Genomic DNA, 25283 nt, shown 5'->3' with positions numbered 1-25283 from the left:
GAGAAGCCGGCCGCGAGGAGGCCGACTCCAAGAAGCCGGCTCCCACAAAGTGGTGATGACCGTACCCTCAAAGTTTGCATCCACCTAACGGCGATGTGATGGGGTGTGGCTACAGTGAAGCCTACCACCCCCGAATCCCGGAGCACGACTGGCACAGTGCACCGTACGGGTGGCCATGACCCGTCCGGCGCGGCACTGTTGCCACGTTGACCTTCATGTCATCCATGATGGATTACCAGTACGGCCCACGGGCGTGGGCCCCTTCGGGCAGAGAGACACCCGAAGGCGGCCGTGCATCCCCTAGTCGGCCCGAGACAAAGCCGGCTCTCCATAGCCGGCATGCCACCTCCTTCGAAGGGGACGCCCCATTAAGGAGACAAGACACGGTGAGGCTACAGTGATCACCTGCCGGACGGCGGCACTGTAGCCACGCCTACCTCGACGAAGCCCTCGTCACCAAGATTGAGCAACAGTAACCGACAGCCGGCGGGACCCACCAGCCGGCAGGCCCCAGCAGTCGGCGCAGAAGCCGGCGAGCGTAGTCACAGACAGCTGGGCCCCGCGCCCAGCCGGATTACCATTGTACCCCCGGGGGGTAGGCCTATATAAACCCCCCGGGACACCCATGCAAAGGGTTGATCCCCGCTAGTTTTAGACACCACACAAGGAGAAGAAGAGAGTGAGCCGTGCCCTTCTTCCTCCTCCCACCAAACAACTCAAGGAGCATTGTGTAGCTACTTGTTCATCTAGTGATCATGCGGAGACCCCGCAGAGCAGCAGTAGGGGTGTTATCTCCTCGGAGAGCCCCGAAGCTGGGTAAGATTCACCGGCGTGCATGTCTTCGTCTCATCCCGTTTCCAGGCACCGGCGATGTTTTACTGGCTCCCACAATGATAAGCCACCCGTTGGCATATGTCGCACCTACCACCCGACAGTAGTACTGTACGCCTTACGCCCGCTCCCTCGCCCACGGGCGAGGTGGCTCGCAGGACGAGGAGAAAATTTTACTACTCCCTCCGTTTAGTCCTCGTCCATACTACCTTGGTTAGAGAGATTATCATATTGTAATCTATACAAGGCCACAAATAGTAATCGAGACAAAAGTTACTACTCCCTCATTTCCAGTTTATGGCTCAATTTCAAAATCTCACCAACCAAGGTAGACGGTGAGTGGTCGAATTAATTTTGTATTCCTAGTTTGCACAAGTAATTATTACGCTTATTTTTCCCAGGAAGTTATGTTTAGCGAGGCATTAATTAGAACGAATGCATGAATGACCACTAAATTTCCATGAACTTCTACATGCATTGGTGAGTTTTCTCTTGACACTGCTTGCATCGGGTGATCTAACGCACCTCAAAATCCAACATGTGATGGTACTACTACTAGTAGTAGAATTGAGACTTATAAAACGGAAAAACTAATGTTTTTTAGATGAGCCCTATAAACCCTAGTGGGTACGTACTCCGTAAAATCAGATTTTCCCAAAACTAAGTCGCTCAACCTTTATTTGCTTGTTTCCCTTCCTGTCTCCTTGCCTCGAACAGACTATGCCAAACTCCCTTGCCTTCTGCGTGGGAAAAGACCCGCCCTCGCCTTTTTTTAGTCCGGGTATGTATCAATGGATCACGCGAAGCAGCAAAAACCCAAGTCGTGTCTTGTACTCCTCCATCGATGCTCGCTTTCATGAATTTTGTACTTCCTGTCGCTGACATGTGGGACATATAGCAACCGGGTCGACGTGTCAAGCACCAAATAACAGTGCAGAACAGTAGGAGGGACGCACCCCAGTCATACCGCCCAAGTAGTAGTAGTAATGAGCAATGAGACGTCAAATCACAATGCCGCACCTTCCCAGACGAACAAAGCAACCATTATTTCACACTTCGGTTCGCCATCATCTCAAACCACATAGTATTTCTTCTGCCTCAAGAGGGACACGTGCATCGCCTTCGTACATCATGACATGTGGGACCGCATGATAGTCCATGCTCCCCCACCGATCGCTCGGTAAAATCACCTCATTTTTACTACTATACTTCCTCCGTATCGGTTTACATGGCATGCATGTCGTTCTAGGTTGATAATTTAACAGGCTATATATGTGATGAACAGTATATGTTTAGAAACTATATCCACTTAATAATCCAATGATATACTTTTTGTGACATAGTAACTCAGATTTAGTTAGTCAAATGGATAACCTAGAACTACGTGCATGCCCTATAAACCGAGACGTCTAAAAAACGAGACGGAGAGGGTAGTTCAGTACATGTCTTTTTAGATCAATATAGTCGGGATTCGCCAAGGAGCAAAACCAAGTGGTAGGCTGCACCTGTCGTGTTGGCGTAGCAACTCAAGCAGGGTTAGTCTGCACACGAAATGGCGACACACTTAACAGGACCACTTTGGCCGACATGTGGCTCATCCACCATCTTGTTCCACGTGCGATGCACCAAATTACAGTTCGGAGCAGCGGTTGGAATTGGAGGCACCCCGGTTGTAGCGCCGCAGTACTAGAAAATGAGCGATGAGGGGTCAAATCACAAAGCGCCACCTTTCCTGCATTAAGCTGAACGGACGAAGCAACCATCATTTCACTCTAGGGCGCAAGAGCATAAAGAAAAGAGAAAACCAATGATGCGTGCGGCAGCTACCTAGGGCACCCTAGGGTAGGGGTCTCCACTATAGATCTTTTTTTAAAGCGCCTCCACTACAAATCGGCTTCTCCCTCGTCCTCTTGAAGAAAACCGATGATGCGTGCGGCGGTAGTGTTTGTAGGAGTACTACTAGGGCGTGCGTGGCCATGTTGTAGTAAATGGGAGAGGGATTGAGTCTGAGTCGACGCCTTAAATATGTGTTGGCCGCTTGGTTTTAGGGGAACAAGGTAGCATTTTGGGTTCGGGGACCAGTGGAGATATAGTACATACAAAAAATTATGGACGTAGGTTCGACCGAAAGGCAATGATGCATGGGCCCTGCATTTTGATATACTCAGGGCCGCGTGAAATTTGCTACTCTACTCAAAACTAGTAAGGTACACATGCATTGAATGCATGAGATTTGGAAACCAAATTATGGATAAATACACACTATAGCATGTAAAGCTTTGAGTCATATATGCATGATGTAGATGCTCGTTTAGTTCTTATAGTTCATCTCATTCAAAATCAATTAGTTTTATAAAAGTGTTAAGATTCATGGGGTTGTGCATTGTAAAGCATAAAGTAAAAAAACAAATAATGGCAATTCATTTAGAAAAAAATATCAATTATGATACGGAAGATTCTAGAACAAAGGAGAAGTGCTTGTGTTTTGAGGTTTGTGCATTATGCTTAAGTTCAACCATGGAGTCTTCTAAATTGTACATGTGGCAGATCTGGTGGAATGTTGATGATATCCAATGGCCAGCAGTGCTCAAATTTTCCATCTCTACACTGTCGGATTAGCTTCATCCAGCGACCATCTTTCAAGTTATTCGCACACTATATAGTTCTTGTGCCATAGTTGCATGTCTTGGAAAAAAGCTACTAGTGGGTTGTACTAGCTATTTAGGAATAGAAGATGTATACATGGAAGTTGTAGGGAAAGAGATGACATGGAGTATCTCAATTCCTATGAGTAGGGATTGGACAAGAGATGTCATTTGGTTGACATCATAGGAACTTTTCTATTGAATCTAGAGATGCCATGTATCTCAATTCCTATGAGGAGGGATTAGAAAAGAGATTTAATTTGGTTCATATCATAGGAACTGTTCTATTGAATATACGCTAATGTTTATTTTCCTTTGAAATTATGGGAGTATAGGAATCCATTCAAATGAACCAAGTGGCTCTAAAGCTATAGAAATGATATCATGTTTATTTCCTTTGAAATGTGGAGTATATGAATCTATTCCTGTGAACCAATTTGCTCTAAAGGAAAAATCCTATAAAAATCATATCATATAAAGTTCCTATGATATTTCTCCACACCAAAGGATGGTTGAAATTGCTGCAGGTGATATGATGGCCTTTCTTTGTAGACTCCTCCCCCATCTTTATAGTTACCTTCGAAGATGAATGCAATGATATATACAGGGTATTCTACATGTGCAATTTGGTACACGAAAACTTGGTAAAAGTTTGCGAGGTTCGAATTTTCAATAAAGCTATATGCACTGCATTTTGGAACGGATGGAGCACACGACAGTTGCTAACACTCATGTGGAAGATTTGTGTGTAGGAGGAGTGGCTGTTCTGTTAAATGACATGGCAAAACTGACACTGTCGGATGCCGATCTAACGATTCTTACGGCGTTCGTCAGGAAAAGGCTTGTGGCGAATGTTTGTCAGATAATGATTTACGGACACATGCATTGCATTGATACGTGTCCCCCTCTCTCTCACGCACACGCACCCTCCCGAGTCCTCTCGCACCCATAGTCTATGTGCAGGTGGACGTCACACACATATGTGCTCTTCACACCCTACCCTCAGAACTTCTAAAAAACAAAAGACGTCGCACACATTTTATTTTAGCTCACACATCACACACTTATACTATTACTCTTGTGGCGAACGTTCTTTGGGCATAGTATATTGTACTCTCACGAAGAGAAGCAGTGCACGCATGCACTAGTTCTATCACACCCACTCGCGGGTACACGTAGGAGCGCATTTTTTTAAGCTAGTACAACAAAATCAATCCACTATATATATAAGCAGGAGCCTTAGCGCTTGCTTTACTGGGGTTCCTCTCATTCACTCTCTCATGCTCTCCAGATCTAAGCAAGACATATGTGGCCACACTCTCTCTCAGCTCACGGCTGGTCACAAATCCGGCCGGACAACCTCGACCGGGGCAGGGGTGTAGGTGCATCGTTCACCCTGTCGTCAGCGACGAGGGAGGAGACCAACGGCTGCCCGCGCGTCCCGGTCGGTGGCCGTGCCATTCTCTTCGAGAGAGCGCCGGCTCCGGAGGGCCTCCGGCCCCTTCTTCCTCCTGGCGGTATTGTGGCCAAGATGCGGCCTCCCGACGCCGACTTTGCCACATGCCGACGACCCTCAGGTATATATTCCTTCGAAACCTGCCTTGCTCTACTGCCCCAGCTCCCCACTTGGCTTCGTGTGGATCTTTTTCTACTTCCGTCCGCTATTCCAAGGCCACCTAGACTTTTACTATTATTAGAGGTAAAGCTAGTTCATACAGTCGACTCTAAGAGTTGGTTCAAACAGGGAAGAAAGTGGGAAAGCTGTAGCATGAATCTAGGACTTGGTTCTAAGAGGAACCAGGGGAAAGTAGTAGATACTGGCTACCCAACCGGTCTCTTGGTTGAAAAGACAAAGAAAGCATGGTGGATGGCGAAGGGTCGGGGGAAGTAGACCTATCTCTTGGTTGAAAAGGAAAGAAAGTGACGGGTGTTGGGGGACAACGCAAATGAGAATGAGAAGGTCTAGATTTCCTGTGCTCACGTAGGAAAAGTCGCCGGGGAGATAAAAATGGGACAAATGCAGACATGCTGCCTGAGTGCTTGCCGCTCTCAGCAATCACATCCGCCTCACCACTTTATTCCCCTATTGTCCCTACGCCCATATCGCTATTGTCGGTGTCAAAACCGGCGGATCTCGGGTAGGGGGTCCCGAACTGTGTTTCTAGGCGGATGGTAACAGGAGGCAGGGAACACGATGTTTACCCATGTTCGGGCCCTCTTGATGGAGGTAATACCCTACGTCCTGCTTGATTGTTCTTCATAATATGAGTAGTACAATAGTTGATCTACCACGAGATCAGAGAGGCTAAACCCTAGAAGCTAGCCTATGGTATGATTGTTGTTCCTACGGACTAAACCCTCCGGTTTATGTAGACACCGGAGGGGGCTAGGGTTACACAGAGTCGGTTACAAGGAAGGAGATCTACATATCCGTATTACCAAGCTTGCCTTCCATCTGGACACGGGATGAAGTCTTTGATCTTGTATCTTCATAGTCCAACAGTCCGGCCAAAGGATATAGTCCGGCTGTCCGGATACCCCCTAATCCAGGACTCCCTCAGTAGCCCCTAAACCAGGCTTCAATGACGATGAGTCCGGCGCGTAGATTGTCTTCGGCATCGCAAGGCGGGTTCCTCCTCCGAATACTTCATAGAAGATTTTGAACATGAGGATCGTGTCTGGCTCTGCAAAACAAGTTCCACATACCACCATAGAGAGAATAATATTTCCACAAATCTAATCTGCTGACGTACCCCGTAGTGTGACATCACACCACAACCAGGTCTTTATCCGAATCGTTTTTCATAACCCATCTCAGCGTGTTTCGCGAGGCGGTTTCCTTGGCACGTCTTGTCGAAGCAGAGATCCTGTCCCCTCATTACGGGATTCCCATCAATACGGACGTGGGTAACCAAACCGCGCCATCAATTACGGTGCTTGGGGGATAAGAGAGTTTTACCAGGCTGGTGGGGGCGCATAGTTTCGTCCGCCCTTATAAAGGGATAAGGTCTCACCTTCTTCTACCCACAACTTCTTCCTCCTTGCTCATCCATTTTCGCGCACTCGAGCTCCAACGCCCAAGTCCACATCCTTTTCCTCAACACTCTCCAAACATGTCCGGAGCGGGAGGCAAGTGGATGGTCTCCTCCATTACGGAGGGAGACATTAAAAAGCTACGCGGGGCCGAATACTTAGCCACGGATATCGTGCACCGGCTGCCTGCCGCGGGGCAGATCATCCCTACCCCAGAACCTTACGAAAGGGTGGTTTTCCTCTCCCACTTCATCCGTGGACTAGGGTTTCCCCTCCATCCATTCGTCTGCGGCCTTATGTTCTATTATGGGCTAGACTTCCATGATCTGGCCCCGAACTTCATCCTCAACATCTCGGCGTTCATCGTCGTGTGCGAGGCCTTCCTCTGCGTCCGGCCCCACTTCGGCCAGTGGCTGAAGAACTTCAATGTCAAACCAAAGTTAGTAGGCGGCCAACAAGCGGAATGCGGCGGAGCCATGGTGGGCAAAATGCCCAATGTTACATGGTTCGAGGGCTCCTACGTGGAGACCATAAAGGGGTGGCAATCGGGGTGGTTCTACATAACCGAGCTGCGTGACACCAACTGGGTGGCGGCCCCCGAGTTTCGATCTGGAATCCCCACGCGGCTCACTTCCTGGAAGGAGAAGGGCCTGTCCTGGGGCTCATCAGTGGAGCTGGACGGACTCCAGAAGTGTATTTGGAACATGACAGGCAAGAAACTCAAGCTTGTCAACATAGTCCAGGTCATGCTCTTCCGCCGGATCCTCCCGTGTCAACAACGGGCTTTGAACTTGTGGGAGTTTGACCCGGCCCAGCACTAGACTCTACGCGAGCTCTTCAACACGATGCATAAGGACGTCTGGAAGGTGCTGTTCAAGAGCACCGAGGTCCCCCCTCCCCTTACCGAGGACCGCGGGCTAAGCGCGAAGCACCCTACGAATCCGGTAAGTTCTGTACACCTCATAGGGTATTTATTTTCCATGGTTTAACCATGCGCGGGGTCTGAGCTCCCATGCCTTTGACAGGACTTGGTCGAGACATCGGAGTAGATTAACTGTCTGGCCCCTCTGCCCGAAGACCTTGCAGACGCTCTCCTGACGGAGATGCGGACTCCGGCTCCTTATGGGGTGCAGGAGAAGAAGACCAAGAAGAAGGCCATGGGAACCTGAAAGAGTTCCCGACGCCAGGTGGTATCAGACTCATCGTCTGATAACTCCAAGGCGCACTCCTCCCGTGAAAATGAGGAGGAGGAAGATGAAGATTCGCCCCCTCCAGCCGGGGGAGACAAGAAAAGGAAGGCCGCCCCAACCGGGGAGGCCGAAGGGTATAAAAAGGGAAGGACTCTCCTTCCGGACTGTTCCACCACCGCCGCCGATGGCGAAGATGAGTGGTTACTCAGGGCCAAGCCCCTGGCGAAGTCGTAAGTATTCGGATACCAGAGTAACTCATAGCATAGTTTTATTGCACTTCTTCTCCTAACGTCGAATATGATCATGCAGTCCGCCCCGAGCCCGTATCGACGTATCCTCGTCGGACGATTCCTTGGACTCGTCGGATATGGATAGCGGTCCACTTCCATCCGCCTCCTCTCCTCGCCCTATGGACAATGTCGAGGTATTGTCTCAAGGGGCACCAAACCAAGGGGAGGTAGACCTGGAGGCGCCTCAAGGCGACCTTCCAAGAGGAGCAAGCCGCCCGTGCCGGTGACCTTTGTCCATCCAGAGGTGCCAGACAACCTGCTGGGAGCGCTTCGTGGCGCTTCCATCGACGAAGAGCACCGCACTATTATGAGTGCGGTGATCAAGAAGGTTCAGTCCGCCAAGAGCGGTCTGACTAAAGCCTGTACCAGCCTTCTAACAAGCTTTGAGGTAAGTATTTAAAATATAGGAAAATATTACCGCATAGACAGTAGCCCCTGATGCTCTGTTTGGTGTTCACAAAGAAAAGCTGAATAGAGGATCAAATAGTATCTGCAGGAGTCTAATATAACTATGTATGTATGCGTATGCAGGCTTCACTGCTGACCTCTGCCACACTGACTGAGGAGGTTGCCACACTGAAGAAGAACCTCGAGCAGTCTGAGAAAAAGCTCGGCCTTGCCAAGAGGCAGCTCGAGGAGAACAAAGGTAAATAATACCTTGTCTATATAAAAAAGAAAATGTGGTTGCGAAATGACAGGATCCTCATAAATGTGCTAGGGGCCACGACCGAAGTGGTGACCCTGAAGCAAGCGTTGTCCGAGGCCGAAAACAAAGTGGCCAAGGAGCGCACCGAGCGGGAGAAACAAGAGGCACGGGTGGGCGAGGTGCAGCAAGAGCTCCAGGCTCTCATGAAGAAACATGAGACTTTGGAGCTTGACTCGAAGACGCGAGAGTCTGAGCTTGCTGCGGCCCTCGAGAGCACAAAGCATGCCAAGGCTGAAGCCCAAAAGGACCTCCAGGAAATTGAGGCGATGAGGAACATAGCGGCGGGTAAGGCATTCAATATGCAAAGCAAGCATGTGAAAGTAAATTACTTGTTACTTACCCGAGTCCGGAGCTCTCCAGGAGCATTCACAGATTTGACCCGCAGCGTGTCGGGTGCCACAAAATATTACCAGGCCGAGGAGGGAAGCTCAACGGAGAAGTTGTTCTGGTCTCAGTATACTGGGACCGAACACCCGATGCCTATGAGCGGCCAGCTGAAGCAACTGGTTGAGCTGCACAAGGCGGCCGAACAGGCCATGAGGGGCCTTATAGTCCGGATGTGGCCAGACGACTCCCTTCCCAATAGCTACTTCGGCCTGGTGAGGCGGCTTGTGGACGCCTGCCCCCGGCTGGAAGTCATCAAGCGGTCCGTCTGCATCGAAGGTGCACGCCGGGCTTTTGCCCGTGCGAAGGTGCACTGGGCCAAGATGGACGCCGAGAAGCTGGTGAAGGAGGGGCCGCCGCAGGGCAAGGAGCATTGCCACCCTGAGATGTATTATGAGGGTGTCCTGAAGGGTGTTCGTCTTGTGGCGGACGAGTGTGCGAAGGATGTAATTTTTGAATAAACTTGCTCGTGTGATCCTGTATTATGAAAACTTGTTCATGTGCGCTATGCAATGCTTGTTTGAATTTAAAATATTACCTTTTGTGCGGCCGTTTATCAAATCTGAGAGATGGACATTCGTCGGCTTCTGCCCCCATGCCACGAGTGCTGGGGTGTTCGGGATAAATCTGAGCACTCTTTTTCTCATTATTGGGTCCTTCGAGGGAGGTGCTCAGCCCAACGAACAAGGCAATCGGACTATAATGCTTTATCACTCTCACTTAGCCATAGAAGTCTACAATTTTAAATTTTGGCGAAGCCCCTAGTATTCGGAAGGCCAAATTCGGGGCGCTATACACGCCTAAGCCGGACAAAGCCGACTCCTCGCCCTAAGCGGCAAAAGTCTTTAGCGACTCGAGACCTCTCGAACAGCGACCAGCTCTCGCCTTATCATGACAGTCAGTTTTAGCTTTCTCTATTGAGGTGCTTAGCCCAGATAAACCGGGGCACAAACGCAGTAGTTCTCCCAGTGCTACCTTAGCCGATATAGCGGAACGTAAGGTACCAAAACATGGGAGCTGGGCAAACCCAACTATTGACCCAAGACATGATTCGGAGCCGATGCATATAATGCTATAAGTTCGGGGTGCCGCACTGTTGAAAGTGTTCGTACTTCTCACGCCGTTTTATGGGGTACGCTTAAGCCCCTGGCATATTGGCTGTACCAAAGTGTACGGGTGCTGAATGCCATGATTGAATATATATATGAAAAAAGAATAGAGAATGCGGTAATAGTCTAGTGCTATGCATTGTTTATTCAAAAAGGGTGCGTCGAAGCAGAATGATACAATTAGTGCGATAGGCAAAAAAGTGGGACTATTTGACATGTCCCCTCCAAGGGCAAGCTGAGGAATGGTATTTAAAGCATGTATTTCACTCGTTGTCAGAGACCACCTAGGAGTTCCATGGTGCGACATAGCTTTCTGCCTCCTTGGTTGTCGCATCGTGTGTCCAGCAATCGTACTGCCGGACGGGGTTTCCAGAGATTAACGTCCTGAAATAGGGAAAAATAACAAAGCGGGAAGCCCCTAGTGCAGTTGAGCCGCATCTTGGGGTGTGTCGTAGTCGTGCCCCCCTCCCCACTTGTGCACATGGTATTTTCAGTGCGTAATTGTGTACGCGTGCCACAGATTTCGTCGTTTGGCTGGGACTGGGTGGGGGCCGCATTGCTATGCGAGCTCGGGACGTGCCAGGCGGTCTTGTTGCCGATTACTTCGGGCGCGCTTGAAGGTGTCCAGGTCTTTAATTGCCGAACTCGTGGATTGCCTTTAGAGGTTGTTTGCGCTTCTGCTGCGAGGGCCGCAGTGTGCTCCTCCGTGCGGAGAGAGCGCTTTGTGTTTCCATTGACTGTGATGACCCCCGAGGTCCTGCATCTTGAGCTTGAGATATGCATAGTGCGGTACCGCGTTGAATCTCGCAAATGCGGTTCGCCCGAGCAGTGCATGATAGCCACTGCGGAATGGGACTATATCGAAGATTAACTCCTCGCTTCGGAAGTTATTCGGGGATCCAAAGACCACTTCCAGTGTGACTGAGCCTGTACAATGGGCCTCTACACCTGGTATGACGCCTTTGAAGGTCGTTTTTGTGGGTTTGATCCTTGAGGGGTCTATACCCATTTTGCGGATTGTGTCCTGATAAAGCAGGTTCAGGCTGCTGCCGCCGTCCATAATGCCTCGAGTGAGGTGAAATCCGTCGATGATTGGGTCTAGGACCAGTGCGGCAAATCCGCCATGACGGATACTAGTGGGGTGGTCCCTGCGATCGAAGGTGATTGAACAGGAGGACCATGGGTTGACCTTTGGGGCGACTGGCTCCAACGCATATACGTCCCTTAGCGCACGCTTCCGCTCCCTCTTGGGGATGTGGTATGCGTATATCATGTTCACCGTCTGCACTTGTGGGGGGAACCCCTTCTGTCCTCCGGTGTTTGGCGGCCGGGGCTCCTCCTCGTCATCGCTATGTGACCCCTTATCTTTGTTTTCGGCATTTAACTTGCTGGCCTGCTTGAACACCCAACATTCCCTGTTGGTGTGGTTGGCTGGCTTGTCGGGGGTGCCGTGTATTTGACACGAGCGACCGAGTATACGGTCCAAACTAGACGGGCCCGGAGTGTTTCTTTTAAATGGCTTTTTCCGCTGACCGGGTTTAGAGCCTCTGAATCCGGCATTGACCGCCGTATCCTCGGTATTGTCGCTGTTGATGCGGTGCTTATGTTTGTTGCGATGTGACCTGCCATTGCTATCCTTGGTATCCGAAGTACCATGGTTCTTTGATATGTTATTGCTGCGAGCCAGCCAGCTGTCCTCTCCCGCGCAAAAGCGGGTCATGAGTGTCGTGAGGGCTGCCATAGATTTCGGCTTTTCCTGGCCAAGGTGTCGGGCGAGCCATTCGTCGTGGATGTTGTGCTTGAAAGCTGCTAGCATTACAAAAAAAAGACACATCCGTGACATTTTGGGCCGAACGAATTTTTTTCTATCATACATATGACACTTCTATGACGATAATTGTGACAAAACCCGGTATCATCATAGATGTGGTGGGCTCCTACTTCTATGACAAAAAATCATGACAGAAAATGGGCTTTTCGTCCTGGGCGGGTCGGAGACGCAGCTGCATGACATTCTTTGGGCCGTCCATGACAGAAAAAACCATGGTAGAATCGAGGGGGAGGAAAATTTCGGGGAGTTCCCGGTTACAGTGGGAGGTCGGGGGCCGAGTGATGCGCGTTTCTCTTGTACACGTACGCGCGTGTGTGCGAGGCGTTGGCTCTAGCTGAACCCGAGCGAGGCGTTGGGCTCTAACTGAACTCGAGCGATTGCACTGCAGGCTACGCGTTATTGAACCCGAGCGATCGATCGATGGTTGTTCACTGAACTCGATCGAGCGATTCCTTGGCTACTGCTGCTAACTGAAGCCGATCGATGGGATGAACAGTGAGCGTTGCGGGGGGGTGGGATGAACAGTGAGCGGTGGCGTTGCCTCTAGATGAACAGGACCCCGTGGTGTGGTGGAGGGCTGGATGAATAGTAGACAGTGGAGGGATGCCCGTGGAGGGGTGGATGAACAGGACCCCGTGGTGTGGAGGGCAGGATGAATAGTAGACGGTGGATTGGTGCCCATGGAGGAGTGGTTGAACAGGACCCCGTGGTGTGGAGGGCTGGATGAACAGTAGACGATGGAGGGGTGGTTGAACAGCAGCCGGTGGAGTAGCGCGCGGTGGAGGCTGGATGAACAGGAGCCCGTGGAGGCTGGAGGAGATCGACCGTGGATGAACAGTAGCTCGTGGAGGCTAGAGGGGGTCGACGGTGGAGATGAACAGTATCCCATGCAATCCCGTTTTGCGGTACGCCACACCCCTCCCGATGAACAGGACCCCCGTTTTGACTGTAGCGCTCCAACACAAGTCCGTTTCCTCCGTTTTGCGGTACGCCACACCCCTCCCGATAAACAGGACCCTTGTTTCGACCGTAGGAGGTACGTTTCCTCCGTTTTGCGGTACGCCACACCCCTCCCGATCAAGAGGACCCCCGTTTCGACCGTAGGAGGTCCGTTTCCTCCGTTTTGCGGTATGCCACACCCATCCCAATCAACAGGACCCCCGTTTCGACCGTAGGAGGTCCGTTTCCTCCGTTGTGCGGTACGCCAGGCCTCGTTTCCATCGCCTCCTCCGTCCAAGCCCTCCCGCTTAACACGACAATGCATTCCGTTCCGACCCAGCCGTGTTGCCTCCCGATGAACACGACGCAGTCCGGTGCCTCCCCATGAACACGACGACGACGCTGTTTCTTCGTTCCGACCCAGCCATGTACACGAGCCCTCGCCGTACGTATGCGCGAGTAGGCGTTCGAGACCCCGCCCGTATGTACACATATGTGGCCGTATTTTCTTTCTTGCACCCTGGCCGCTGTATGTACGTGTACATGCTACGTGCGCGCCTCTACATCCACCAGTATATATGTACGTACACGTTTGTGACCAGAATGATAACGCTACGTACGCTTCGACCAGGTGGGTCCCGACTGTCAGGCAATTCCTTGCGTGCAAAGGTGTAGCTGGTGGGTCCCAACAGTCAGGGGGAAACGTTTTTTTCGTGAAATATGGTGGCCCGTCCGGTGGGTCCCTGCTGTCAGGTGGAGGAATCATTATTTTCTGCGTAATAAGGAGGCACTTCCTTGCTGCCGACGTGGACCCAGCTGTCAGCCTCTCCACGTACAGTCCACGTCCGATGGAAGTCGTTCCTTGACCACGTTGACCACGCCGCACCGAGAGCACCAGGGTGGTGGACGACAGCTAGGCCTAGGAAGGGGACGACGGGGAGCTGGGGAAGACGCGGCAGTGGAAGCCCGCGCGTGCGCGCAGAGGAGTACGAGGGTTCACTGGTTCGCGCCGCAGGGCCTGGCCAGCGGTGGGAATAGTAGGGGCGGTGAGGCATCCGCGGCAGCACAGCCGGCCACGGGAGGCAGGAGCATGCGGCACAACCGGCGCTGCTTTGGGCGGCTGGAGCAAGAAGACCAGAGGTTGAAGAAGCACTATGGTCGTTGGATGGACATCGTACGGTCAATGGAGCTAGAATCGTTCATATTGACTAAGTTGACAAAGCCCTTCGTCCCTGTCAACTTAGTAGGCCCACAAGTAAGACTCCCACCAAGGTGGGTCCCAGCTAGCAGGGGGAGTATTCATTTTTTTATGCGTAATAAGGAGGCACTTCCGGTGGGTCCGAGCTGACAGCGGGGGCAACGTTTTTTCGGGAAATACGGTGGCCCGTCCGGTGGGTCCCAGCACTTAGGGGGGAACGATTTTTTCGCAAAATACTGGTGGCTCGTCCGGTGGGTCCCTGCTGTCAGGTGGAGGAATAATTATTTTGCACGTAATAAGGAGGTACTTCCTTGCTACGGCTGTGGACCCAGCTGTCAGCCTCTCCACGTACAGTCCATGTCCGATGGAAGCCGTTCCTTGACCATGTTGACCACGCCGCGCCGAGTGCACCAGGGCGGTTGACGACGGCGAGGCCTAGGAAGGGGACGAAGCGGAGTCGGGGAAGACGCGGCAGTGGATGCCCACGCGTAGAGGAGTATGAGGGCACTGGTTCGCTGCGGTATGAGGCTGCCGTCGCCGCAGAGTAACAGGGGGTGTGGGTGAGTAGAGGGATGGCCTAGCCAGCGGTGGGAGTAGTAGGGGGCGGTGAGGCCTCCGCCGCATCGCAGCCGGCCACGGGAGGCAGGAGCATGAGGCACGACCGGCGTTGGTTTGGGCGGCTGGAGCAAGAAGACCAGAGGTTGAAGAAGCACTATGGCCGTTGGATGGACATCGTACGGTCACTGGAGCTAGAATCGTGCATTATTGACTAAGTTGACAAAGCCCTCCGTCCCCATCAACTTGGTAGGCCCACAAGTCAGCCTGCCACTATACTGGGTCCCAGCTAACAGGGGGAGTATTCATTTTTTTTGTGCGTAATAAGGAGGCACTTCCTTGCTTGCGAAGATATAGCTGGTGGGTCCGAGCTATCAGCGGCGGTAATGTTTTTTTCACGAAATACAGAGGCCCTTTCGGTGGGTCCCTGATGTCAGGTGGATGAATCATTATTTTGCGCGTAATAAGGAGGCATTTCCTTGTGTGCGGCCGTGGACCCAGCTGTCGGCCTCTCCACGTACAGTCCACTTCAGATGCATGTCGGCCGTTGACCACGTTGACCAGGCCGCGCCGAGAGCACCAGGGCGGTGGACGACGGTGAGGCCTAGGAAGGGAACGACACGGAGGCAGGGAAGACCTGGCAGTTGTTTCCCACGCGGAGGGGAGTACGACTGTACGATGGTTTACTGGTTCGTCTGCCGTCGCCGGAGAATAACAACAGGTGTGGGTGAGTAGAGGGATGGCTAGGCCAACGATGGGAGTACGGTGGGGCGGTGAGGCCTGCGCGGCAGCAGAGCCGGCCACGGGGAGGAGGGAGCTGGCAGTCCCGCCGGTGCCTGTTTGAGCGGCTGGAGCAGGAAGAGCAGAGATTGAAGAAGCACGACGGCCGTTGGATGGACATCCAACAGTCACTGCTTGTGCGTCAACCTTTTTTTTAGGAAAGCCTCAAATCTGTGGAAAACAGCATACAGCCCATCTGCCATTATTTCTAATAATTTTCAGCCCATTTACTAATTCTTAAGGTTTGTTTGGAGCCCGTATTCTTTTTGTTAGCATTACAACCCAAATTGTGGCCACGGTTAAAAAAATTTGCGAATTTTTGCATATTTCGGTGCGGTCTGAACTCTTTTTAATCCCGAAATTTCGAATCACATTCAAACTGATTTTAAAAATAAAGGTATATCAATATAAAATCCAACAAATTCTCCACGGATAAAAATTAATGTAATTTAAAATCTTGCAATGAAAAAAAGATATTTGAAACTAAGTGCCGGTTTGATGTGTTTTAAAAATGTACAGCCCATTTCTCATTACCGATGGGCCATTTTCTCGGCCAGCCGAATGAAAGCTCTCCTCATCTTGAAAGATTTGCAGCCCAACAGGCCTGACAATGCGACTTACTTGGCAAATCAAAAAAACTGTGCTGTGGCTGTGGACCCAGCTGTCAGCCTCTCCACGTACAGTACTTCTTCCGATGGAAGTCATTCCTTGACCATGTTGACCACGCCGCATGGAGAGCACCACGGCGGTGGACGACGGCGAGGCCTAGGAAGGGGACGACGCGGAGCCGGGGAAGACGCGGCAGTGGAAGTCGTCGCCGCAGGGCCTGGCCAGCGGTGGGAATAGTAGGGGGCGGTGAGGCCTCCGCGGCAGCACAGCCGGCCACGGGAGGCAGGAGCATGCGGCACGACCGGCGCTGCTTTGGGAGGCTCGAGCAAGAAGACCAGAGGTTGAAGAAGCACTACGCCCGTTGGATGGACATCGTACGGTCACTGGATCTAGAATCGTTCATATTGACTAAGTTGACAAAGCCCTCCGTCCCCGTCAACTTTGTTGGCCCACAAGTCATCCTCCCACTATGGTGGGTCCCAGCTAGCAGGGGGTATTCTTTTTTTGTGCGTAATAAGGAGGCACTTCCTTGCATGTGAAGATATAGCTGGTGGGTCTGACATGTCAGCGGGCGGAATGTTTTTTTTCGCGAAATACAGAGGCCCTTCCGGTGGGTCCCAGCTGTCAGGTCCTCGCAAAAAAGGGAAAGAAAATGAAAGACTTGGGAAGGCGTACAGAACAAGCTAGTGTACCAGTAAAGAGACGTTGCCGAGTTTTAGAAAAAAGAAAGACGTGCTCCTGTAGCTGGTTCGAATCCAAACCTAGACTATGACTATATATGATGCTATGCTACTCTGCAAGTAATGAAACTGACATATCCAATGTTCGCTTCTCCTCTTCTCTACTTACTCTGCCTAGCATCAGAAGCTCTAGCCGCAGCAACCATGTCTGCCGGCTGCTCGTCCACCTGCTCTTCAGCAGGCAACAACCAGATATGCACCAAGTCGCAACCCGTACCATCGCCTGTGGGTCTCATCACACCCTCGCCGGCACGTGCACCGCAGCCGATTGATCATCGCAACCCGCTGCCATTGGTGTGGTGCCACTGCTGCGAATCACGCAGAGTCATCCGTCGCATCTCAACCACAATCCGCAACCATGGCCGAGTCTTCTACAAATGCCCGAATCATGGGGTAATGATATGTTTAAGTGTTGTTCTGCTGCTTTGAGTTGCTGATTTTTTAATAGTTTGGTTGATGATCTACCAATTTGATTCATGCAGAAAAGGGAAGATTCGTGTGATTTGTATTTCTGGGAAGTTGCTGATGTGGGGGAATGCAACTACGCTGATTATTTGGTTAGCCGAGGAATCCCAATACCAGCAGGTTGGGGTGTTGGACAAGTAACTGAAGGCACGACAGAAGAGGAAGATGCAGAGCAGAAGGTTAAAGATGCAGTTCCTCTGATGCAGTATGTAGCCCTCGTGATGTATTCAGTGGCTACGACATGAGCACTTTGCTGAAACTAGTAATGAATGAAACCTGTGTAGCAGGCTGGGCATAGTGTTTTGAACATCTAATGATTTCTATTAACGGAAATCAGGGGGTATCCCCTTTTTATCATATATATAAATAAATAGCAGAGGCCCTGTCGGGTCAGCTTTGTTCTCATTCAAAGACGTCGAGCAAATTGCAGTCCAACAGCAAACTATGTCATCAAATTCAAGTTTCACAGCCAAATATGAGTACAACTAAACAACAATTTCATCATGTTTTAGTTGTCATACAATCACCAAACACAAATCAGCATACATAACAAGTGATGTTCTCACAACAAAATACTAAACAACATGTTCATCAGGTTTCAGTTGTCATAGCAAACACAATTTCACATAGTAGATAAAAAACGTCTTCTGACAGGCAAATACGACAAAAGCAATGTAATCATCATCCGCAGCAGCAGCGTCAACATCTTCGCCATGTGTATCAGTCTGAATCGTAATTCCCCACGGTGACATCTTCTTCTTCGTCCTCAACATCCTTGAACGTTGGCTTCTTCTTGATCAACTCTTGTATGTCCACAGCACGACAGGCAATATTTTCGCCGGCGTCATTAACGTGATGGTTCTCAAAGATATTAGGAACATCTGTGTTATCCTGTACATCAGGAGCAGTGTAAGCATCATCTTGTTGTGCAACTTCACTAAACGAATTCCTCTGCTCAAACCTTTGCAATACTCTCAAGTCATCGCTACGTGCAAATGTGTCTTCCAAGAAAAATATCTGTGTTGCTTGATTTGCCAAAATAAATGGCTCATTGGTCTGGTACGCCGCCTTGACATTGATGGATTTGAAATAATCATCAGCTCTGGCTTTTGCGATCCTGGAAAACAGGTTATACCAACAACAGCACAACAGAACCACACACAGATGATCCTCGAAACTGGAGATATACTGCAACTGAACAATGTCTCTTACGTTAGCATACATGTCAGTTGTCTCTTTGTCATACGTATTCGTGCTCATGATGGCACTGTTTTGTGTCTTCCTGCCTTCGTCTCGTGCAAGGGTGTTGTAGCGCACATCTCCAACAACGCAAGATTCATAATGTCTTACCCGAGTATCAGGACCCATTTCTAGTGAGTAAAGGGCATCATCAACTGCCTGCCCATCCTCCCGCATCTTCTTAACCTATGGTTAGAAAATAGACAAGCTGATCATCTTATGTACTCAATATATTAAAAAAACTAACAGTGCACTTCAAAAGCTTACATGGTTCTTGAACCATTTCGCAAATCCTGCCATAACCAGTTTGTCAATATTTCTTGGATTTTGCGGCAGTAACTCCTCTTTGTAGATGCTGCACAACATAGTGATCGCATCAAACATCTAAATATATAAGAATGTGCTGCAAGTTTGGTAGATTACGATGCATAAGCTGTAGTACTGCACTTACTTGATATACGGTAGTATCTCAGGACAGTTATTCAACACATACCAAACCATTTTGTCCAAATCTTTAGGTTTGTCCTCTTGTCGACTCTTCCCCTGTAACTCGAACAGAATAATCGAAAACATTGAGCTCAGGATTGTCTTCACCCACCTCTTTGCTAAGCTGATCAGCTGTTTCAATGTATTTTGAGCAGAATGTCAATGCTTCTGTAGCAATGTAGGCCTCTACAATGGAACCCTCGGGTCTAGCTCTGTTCTTAACATAGCCCTTGAAAGTGCCTAGCCGCCTTTCAATAGGGTACATCCAGCCATACTATACTGGACCTCTAAGTAGTGCCTCGTCAGGTAGATGAACAGCCAAATGCACCATCACATCAAAGAAGGCTGGAGGATATATCTTCTCAAGGTCACATAGGATAGTTGGTATCTTGTCTCTAAGACGCTCCAAAGCATCTATCCTGATATTCCTACTGCAGAGTTCCCTGAAGAATTGTCCCAACTCTGCAACTGCTCTGTATAAGTCAGGGTGGCCCAATCCTCTAAGGATAACAGGTAAAACCCTTTGAAGTAGGACGTGGCAGTCATGAGTTTTCAACCCTCGTACCACTAGTGCAGAACCGGGCAATAGCACCGGTTCGTAACGCCCTTTAGTGCTAGTTTCGGAATCGGCACTAAAGTTTCGGCACTAAAGGCCCCCCCTTTAGTACTGGTTCAGCACGAACCGGTGCTAAAGGGAAACCACGTGGCACGAGCCAGCTCCGGGGGCCGGGAGCCCTTTAGTACCGGTTGATAACACCAACCGGTACTAAAATGTTTGGGGGGTTTTTGGTTTTATGATTTCTTTTTCATTTAATTTTGTGTTTTCCATTTTAATTCTTTTTCGTTTGCTGGTATTTTACGGTACTGCACATTGTACACGTTATGCACATATATATATATAGAATTTCTAGTAGAACCAATCATATATATATCATCAATGTCTCACAAACCACCATATTAACTTACACATACACACATGTATAGCTATATACAATTTCTCCTACATATGCATGTTGCCTTCGGAGCCAGTGGCATTAGCCTAATTGGTGCCTTCGGAGCACGATGACAATTGGAAGTAGTTCATGACCTGGTCGATGGGGGCGGTAGCGGGTAATAGTATTCTCCCTTTGGATTTATGACCTGGTCGAGCTAAAATCCCGCTATTTCCTCTTGAAGTGCTTCTACGCGCTCCGTTTGTAGGAGCTTGTCCCGCACCTCTTGGAACTATTAAGAAGGAGATCAATATGCATGTGTATTAGTTGTGTGACTAGATATCGATAATGGTGTAAAAATTGTGAATAGTGTTCTGACAAGTGTACCCATTCCTGTCTTTGAGATCTGCTCCTTTCGGACACCATCATGCGAATGTTCTCGCAAACGCAGAATGCACACAAATCAATCCCCTGCGCCTGCTTCAGGGCCTTTATTACGAGAATGGAATTTAATTTGATCAGATAATAATTAATCAAGCATGATAATTAAAGAGATGGCAGCTAGCTAGCTAGCTAGTACTACTTAATTACTTACCTTGGGTCGAAACCATTTCAGCTGTGGTTTCCATTCGCCTTCCGTGACGCTGATGAACCTTGCCCAAGCCCTGCCGCCGACAAAGAAAATGAATAAAGGGGTTATTAAATAGTTCGTATCATGAAATGACAAACTAAATAGGCCGAGATATATAGTTAATAATGATTGAAATTACCTGTTGACTATCCCAAACAAGATGTTATAGTCACTATTTGCTTTGAGTAGCGAGTCCAGTATTTCAACTGTTCCGGCGTCAACTTTAATGATACACAAGATCCAGTGAAATCTGCATGCACACACATTTGCGTGTCTTAATTAAGCGGGCATATGTAAGCAAAAACATGTAGCTAGCTAGTAGGCAAAAACAGAGAATTTGTAGTACAAGAAAGTGTGACTCACTAGAAGTTGTAAGGAAGTAGTATATCTTCATTGTATTTGAGGCGCTTCAAGAACTCTAGCATGCTGTCCTCTACCTGCTAGTGAGGATAATTACAGGTAATGATTGATCAAAAGGATCACTACAGCTAGCTTGAGACTTAAATTACAGAAAGAAATCACTTACAGACAATAGCAACTCACGATAGATTTGTCGAGTGCGTCTTGATTGTATAACTGATAAAGTTCAGAATACTCAACGGCCACAGCTTTCTCATGGTAGTAATGATCCTTCTTGACATACACCATGAGGGACTCTCGATCGGATCTCTTGATAATGTCCATGTACCATTGATGCAATTCATACATTCTCGTTGGGAGCTTCTTGACATCTTCTGGCTTGATCAAAGGTTGGCCCCGGACATATTTCCGTTTTATTTCCTCCTCTGTAATCACAGGCATGTCCTCGATCTCGAGGAGTTGTCCAACAGTGATCTTGAGTTCTTCAGCCTGCATTATATGCTCCTGGGTTATTACCACAACGCCCACCTCAGGAACGCAAACTATTTGGCCACAATAATATTGGGCGCGCGTACTGTCACGTGTTGTTGGCGGCACAACAAGCGGGGGGATCGATTGCGCCGCCTGTTCTCCCAGCTGGGCAACGGTTTTCCCATAGTTTTTGACAGCTTCTTGTTGTTTGCTCGAGCTCGAGCTCGCCTCCTTCTGTAGACATTGTCGATGTAACTTCCTGATGTGGCGCTCATAGTCCGTGTCAACAGGCTTAGGAGCTGGTGGTTGAGCCATACGAATGAAGTGGTCAACTACTTCCACAGGCACTTTCTCCCTTGGCGGCGATGGCGGATTCGGTCCAAAATGGGCGTCGACTTCTGCCCGCACTATGGCATTGGTTTGCTCCTCGGTCCTGTCATAAGCCCTCACAGGAAGAGGAGTAGTGAGGTTTGGACCATATTTATATTGCTTGCCTCCGCCTGTACTTCCTGTACTATGACCTCGACTGGTACCGCTACGCACCATAGCTGCGGGGTGTCTCTTCTGTGATTGCTGAGGCGGCGGAGACGGCTGACGGGGCTGAGTTGGACGAGGAGGAGTGGCCTGAAGCTATGCCGGACTTGGAGGAGGAGTGGCCTGAGGTTGTGCCGGACTTGGAGGAGGAGTGGACGTCTGACGCTGTGTCGGACTTGGAGGAGGAGTGGCCTGACACTTTTCCGGACTTGGAGGAGGAGGAGTGGCCTCACGCGTTGGTGGACTTGGAGCGGGAGTCTGCTGACTCGGTGGCGGACTTCGACGAGGAGTCGGGTGACGCGGTGTCGGTGGCCTTCGAAAGATGATGCAATCCTTTCTCCATAGGATGACATGATGTATGGCCTCTCCCAATGTGTGCTCGTCGTCACCTCCAGGAATGTCAAGCTATAGCTCCGAATATGGGTCCACCACCTCATCAACCAAGACACGAGCATAGCCCGCTGGAATCGGGTTGCAATGGAAGGTTGCCTCGGGGGAATTTGAAAAAGCAACGGCGTCCGCCACCTTCATGGATATGTTTTTCATTTTGAAGTGTAGCTCACAGTTAGTGTTCTCCGTGATGTCATCCACGGGGTATCTATCCAGCACTGCGTCGCCCGGGGCGGAACCCACGCTGCTTCTCGGCATGGATGGGGTGGTGCTATCCAATGCTGGATCATCCGCTAGCTGCTGCAGATGCTGAGACCCCCTTTGCTGGCTCAGTGAGTCGATCTGCTCCTGCTGCCGCTGGAATTTAACTGCCAATTCCGCTTCACTTGCTTCTAGTCCTTGAAGGCGTTCATAGTCCCGCTTCCTCTGCTCCTCCTCCATCTTCCTCTTCTTCTCCTCCGCAATCTTCTTTCTCGCACGGGTTCTGTAGTCGGTGTTCCAGTCCGAAAACCCCTCATACCACGGAATAGCACCCTTGCCTCGTGTTCTTCCCAGGTGTTCAGGATTTCCCAGGGCACGCGTAAGCTCGTCGTTCTCGCTGTTGGGCTGGAACACCCCCAATCGAGCCTCTTCTATTGCAACAAGTAGTGCATCGTCGGCTCCATTCAGACATGCCTTCGTCGAAACATTGCCTGTCTTCGGGTCCAACTCCCCCCATGCACATAGAACCAAGTCCTGCACCTGGGGGGCCAGCTCTTAGTAACCAGAGTGACACTTGCATCCTCCATCTCTTTCTCAGACTTATCCCACTTAGGCATTGCCACCGCATAACGACCTGGCCCCAGCTTATGGAACTTATCCTTTTTTCGGCATTCTTCTTGTTTATTCTCGACCGTTCCTTAGCTAATTCTGAATCCTTGAATTTCACGAAATCGTCCCAATGAGCACTTTGATTCTCTAGTATCCCCTCGAATACTGGAGTCTTCCTTCCTCCCTTGACGTACTTCTCCCACGTCGTTCTCTTGTGGTTCTTGAATGCAACCGCCATCTTCCTAAAAGCAGCGTCCTTGATTTTCTGCACATCTGCTTCTGTGAAATGATCTGGTAGGGTGAAATGTTCCACCAGAGTATCCCAAAGCAGTTTTTTTTATTCTCGTCGACAAAAGTAACATTTGGACGTGGCTTTGCTGGCTTTCTCCATTCTTGAAGGGAGATCGGGAGTTGGTCCTTCACAAGAACTCCGCACTGACGAACGAACTTGTCTGCAATCTTCTTAGGCGCTAATGGTTTGCCATTAGGTTTGAATGCCTCGATATTGTACTTTACGCCCTCCTTCAACTTTTTGTTCGGGCCTCGTTTCATCCTTTTGCCTGAAGATTTGCTCGATCCGGATGGCTGAAAGAAGAAAGATCAATTCGTTAATATATCTTCAACTTATTTAAAACATGCGATGATCACCAGATTCCTGCTTATATAAATATATATACCTCGCCGGTGTTTGTTGTTTCAGGATCAACATGTTCTTCGTCGTAGTTCATGACTTCATCTTCTCGGTCGTCGCGATCGAATATCATATCACCCTCTCCGGTGTTGTTTAGAAATTCGGAGCTGTCAAAATCTTCTTCATTCTGATCATCATCTGGCCCGCGTATGATATCGAACATGGTCTATTCTCTCTCTTTGTCGGTATTGTCCGCCATAGCTTTTATTTAACTATGCCAAAAGAAATATAAAACAATTTAGTATAATCTCGAATAATAGATATAATCTCGAATACATCGTCTCGAATAATAGATATAATCTCGAATACATCGTCTCGAATAATAGATTTAATCTTGAATACATCGTCTCGAATAATAGATTTAATCTCGGATACGTCGTCTCGAATAATGTTAAGTATCTTGAATACATCGTCTTGAATAATAGATATAATCTCGAATACATCGTCTCGAATAATAGATTTAATCTCGAATACATCGTCTCGAATAATATATAATATTGAATAGTACATCACTGGCTAGGCGGTGGACACCCAAAGAGAAGGAACCCTCACAGGATCATAGCTGAAGTGAGATCCCTGAAGAAACTGCCAGGTATTGGAGAACCTGCCGCCCTCTAACGCAACCATGTAGCGATGGACGTGCTCGTCCTCCTCCCTGACACGACGACGTACCACCTCCGGCGGGGCCGGCTCCCTCCGCACCGAAACTGGCCCACACGAATGCCACCAAACGAGATCAGGGTCGACGACGGGACCCGGGGCCGGGTTCCTCATCAAGCGGCGCGCCCCTCCAGGCAGCACCTCCCAGTGCCAGCCCGGCGGAGCCCAGTCCCGGACATAGGTCAGCTGGACGTCGTTGCGGACGTGTCGACGGCGAGGATGCGGGCCGGGCATCATCGACAACAAATACTAGCTATATGCCTGCAAAAAGTAACATTTTTTTAATGATTGGATTTTGATAACTAAAATTTCTAACATTTCTATATAACACTAATTATGCTATCATTGCATATGTCAAAATTCTATATGCTATTTCATACTAATTAAGCATCTAACACTAAAAACAGAAAACACAAATTTTATACATCCATTAAAAAACTGAAAAACAACATTATATAAAAAAAATTCCATACTAATTAAAAACTAATTATATCCATCTAATATGCATTCATACATATATACTAGTGAAAAAATAATAATCTAAAAAATCTAAACTAATTAAACATACAAAATACGTATATACTAATATATACATGCATTAATTCATACATATGTACGTGTGTGTGTGTGTGTGTGTGTGTTGATCATGCTTGTGTGTGTGTGTGTATGGGCTCGGGGAGGAGCGGCGCCCATGGTGGCCGCCGGGGGCGAGGGATAGGGGTTAGAGGGGGAGAGCTCACAGCGGGGTGACGGCGACGGCCGGGGGCGGCGACC

Source organism: Triticum dicoccoides, chromosome 5A (assembly GCF_002162155.2).
Source record: "Triticum dicoccoides isolate Atlit2015 ecotype Zavitan chromosome 5A, WEW_v2.0, whole genome shotgun sequence".
In the NCBI taxonomy this organism is placed as follows: domain Eukaryota; kingdom Viridiplantae; phylum Streptophyta; class Magnoliopsida; order Poales; family Poaceae; genus Triticum; species Triticum dicoccoides.
The sequence above is the reverse complement of the archived record's forward strand: the minus strand, read 5'-3'. Positions refer to the sequence as shown.